This window comes from Carlito syrichta, unplaced genomic scaffold (assembly GCF_000164805.1).
Source record: "Carlito syrichta isolate Samal-C Ts95f unplaced genomic scaffold, Tarsius_syrichta-2.0.1 Scaffold313910, whole genome shotgun sequence".
NCBI classification, from domain to species: domain Eukaryota; kingdom Metazoa; phylum Chordata; class Mammalia; order Primates; family Tarsiidae; genus Carlito; species Carlito syrichta.
In genome coordinates, this window is record NW_007258006.1 from 295,260 (window position 1) to 298,727 (window position 3,468).

The 3,468-nt window shown below is 64.9% G+C and overlaps 1 protein-coding gene across 1 annotated transcript in view; it reads left to right on the plus strand.

Annotated features, from left to right (window-relative positions):
- The window catches only part of RGS12 (regulator of G protein signaling 12), a 120,027-nt gene that overhangs the window by 115,701 nt on the left and 858 nt on the right, over window positions 1-3,468 (plus strand). The gene's annotated exons all lie outside the window — the stretch shown is intronic.

Sequence of the window (3,468 nt, forward strand, 5' to 3'; positions counted from 1 at the left end):
TGCCACTCACCTCCTACCATGCAACTTGTTCCTAGCAGGCCATGCACTAGTACTGGTCCGTGGCCTGGGGACTGGGGACCCCTGCCCTAAAGGACACCTTTTTCCTGGTGAGTGTATCAGAGTCCACAGAGGAGTCTCCTTTTGCCCTCTCTGCAGCCCCCACACGAAGGCTACCGTTGCTCCCAGGAGTGAGCACTGAGCCGAGAACCCCTGGAGAGGACATCTGGAGCCCTCTGACTCTTTAACTGCTTCTCCTTCCTGGGAGGGCCCAGAGAGGGCCAGGGGGCCAACCCTCAGGGTCCCTGCCCCAGCAACCCCCCAGACCCACCCCTGGCAGGCCCGGAGCAGAGCGTTGTGGTCTTCTCCAGGCACGGGCTCACTGCTTGCCCAGTTAGTGCAAGGGTCAGGGGTCCTGGCCAGCAACCCCTACCAGCCCCTTCAGGAAGGTCAGGCTCCTGGGGCCACAGCAGGCCAACCTCCCAGTGCACCAACAGCAGGAGGGTCCCAAGAGGATGCAGAATTTGGCTGCTAGCAGGAAGGGTCCTCACGCAGCTGGTCTGCAGCTAGGGTCCCTCATGGCAGCTTGCTGAGTAGAGGCAGGGGTCACTTGACCTGGAGGCCTTGTGTCCCAGCTGCCAGGGTCTTCAAAGGGCATGTCTGGGCACAGTGGCTGTTCAGGTACACGCCATTCCCCTGCCAGTGGCGGCCGTGGCCGCGACATGAGCTTTCAGGGGCCATGTTTCTTACCCTGGGGATAAAGGTAGGCAGACCACCGCTTCTGTGGCCTAGAGTCCTAGGAGGGCTTCTGCACCAGGCTAACCTGCCCCAGCCTGGATCCTGGCACTGCCACAGTGTCGCGGCTGCTGAGGCCCAGGTGAAGACACTGCCCTGCCTGGCTCATGCTCTGTCTAGAGTGACACTTGTGGCTCCAAGAGTCCCCTTGGCAGGTCCCATCCAGTGGATGTCCCCAAGGGCCCAGGGGCCCCTTACATCTCCGAGGTGATGCAGCAGGAGCCCACAGGTGGCACCTTTCCTAGGCAGTTGGCCCAGCCCTCCCCAGGCGCAAAGGTCCTTTGGCCCACATCTGTACCACAGGTGGACTGGGAGAGGGGAGGCTGGCTTTTTTAGGGACCCGTCAGCCCAGGGGTCTGCCACTGGTCTCAGGCCTGCCAAGTTGCAGGGGGAGGGGGCCTCTCCAGAGTCCCTCCTCCAAGGCACTCCGGTCTTGCCTGGTGGCTGGTCTCCAGTGGACCTTGGTCCTGGGCACCGTCCCTGTGATGCCTGGAGGTCCTGCGCCTCCCCTGCCGTCCCGTGGGCCTCCCCGTGGGCTTCATAGAGGACGCGGCCCAGCCCCTCCTCCGCAGCCCCGTCTGGGCCTGCAGCACTCGGCCTCCCCCACGGCACGGGCCTAGGTCGGTCCCTCTCACCCTCTCACCCGTCCCAGCTGGGTCTCAGAGTGGAAGCTGCGGGGCCTACCAGGACTGTGACCCGCTCACCCGCATTCCCTCTGAGACAGGCCTCCCTTGCTGCCCCCGGCTACATTGCGGGGGCTCTTGTCTGCAGCCCCTCCTGGGGTCCTCCTGCCTGTGGATCTGTGCCCCTGTCACCCTCCTGACCCCCCACTGCCCGTGCTCCATGCCATGTGCCCTGCTGGGCTGTATTCGCCCCCTTCCTGAGGAGGGCACACAGGGCCCAGGCAGCTCCCCTCTAGGCTTGTCTGTGCTGGCCAGTGCTCTGGTGCTGATGTTGTGGAGCCCAGATCGAGAGCCTTTTCATCCACTGACTTATTCAAGAGGATGGGCTGGGCACCCTCCGAGGGGACACTAAGCCTTCTGCCCGCAGGCCAGGGCTTGCTCAGAGAGACTTCACACAGGCCACTTCCGGGAGTATAGGATTGAGGGTGCAGAGGGCCGGGAGGGTCACGGGGCAGCTGGGGAAGCGCAGGACCCTGTAGCCTTTGAGTGCTCTCGGGGACTCAGCATTGTGGATCTAGCAGGATCTTCACCTTCGTAGCAAGGCCTTCCCACTACAGCTGGGGAAACTGAGACCCAGGGAGGGGCGGCTGGCGGCAGAGATCCCATGTTCCTGCTTCTCGTGGGCCAGGGCTGAACTTCTCTCCCCAAGGACGCCTCAGGGGCCTTGGCCCTAGCATCACCTGAGCAGGAGGCTCCATGGACCCTGCCTGGAGGGGCTTTGGGACGTACATGGAGCTGCTCCTTAGTCCCCATTTCTCGGGGTTGGTGATGTGATATCGTCCTCGTTTTACGGAGTCAGTTGCGGGAGGGGAAGGGCTCGCCCAGCAAGAGTGTTCCCTGGGGCCCCGGTCCCAGGCGGCACTGCCCATGTCCTGGAGGTGTGTCTGTGACGCTCAGGGTGGGACTGAGACTGACCCTAGGCCAAGTCCCACTCCACGGCACTGCTGAGTTCCTGCCGTGCCCACCCTGTGTGGGCCCCTGGGGACGCCACCCTGGAACAGACCTGTCTGTCCTCAAGGGACCCCTGTGGGGGCCAGCCAGACATGACAGGGAGCGACACCCCGGGGTGGGATGCTGGCGGGGAGATCTTGGGGGTCTAGAAGCTTCCAAGGCAATTTCAAGCAGCTGGGCACTCCAGGGGGCGGCCTGGGGGCTGGAGCCAGAGGCGGGACGGTGTCCCCGGAGCAGCCGAGGGGCCACAGCAAGGGAGGGACGATGACCTGGGGAGACAGGTGGCAGGGAGGGTGGGGCGAGGGCTAGAGTGTGGCACCGTGGGAAGGGTGTGTGGGCCCAGGCAGCCAGGCTGGTGGGCTTGCAGGTGGCCAGGAAGGGAGACGACCGGGCAGCGGGACGCCAGGCCCAGATTCCTGCCCTCTGAATGCTGCAGCCAGGGCCAGAGTGCCCCGCCTGTCTGGAATTGCCCTCCCCACAGCGCTTGGGCCCCAGGCCCAGCAGGGAGCCTTCTCCACCTGGGCTTTAGCTCGGAGCTGAGCCCTGAAGAAGGCCCGCCAGCAGGAATTAGGGGGTCGCACCAGCCTGGGCGTGGGGGGGCTGCCAGGGCAAGGTGACTGGGGGCCTCAGCAGGGGGCCCAGCTGTTCCCAACTGCAGTGAGAGGAGGAAGGAGCTGAGGGCTGGCTGTGTAGGGTGGTTGGGAGGGGGTGCGGGATCTGGTGGAGACAGCTCCCCCAACTCTGCTCTCCAGGAGTCGGCGGGATTCCAGGCACAGCCATTCCTCTGCGTTGTCCAGATTCTCTGGGCCCAGCCCCCCACCCCGGTCCCCACCTGGGACAAAGGGACCCAGATGGGACACTGCAGTCCTCATCCCTGCATCACACCCCCCCCCGGGTGCACCCCCCAATACCCCGGGGAGGGGACAGTTCTGCCTCCCGAGGGCTCCGGGCACCTGAGCATCCCCTGTGGGAGGAGGGGGAGGTGGTGAGCACGGCTGGGGAAGGTCATCCCCAGCAGAGACTAAGAGGTGGGGGTGGGACC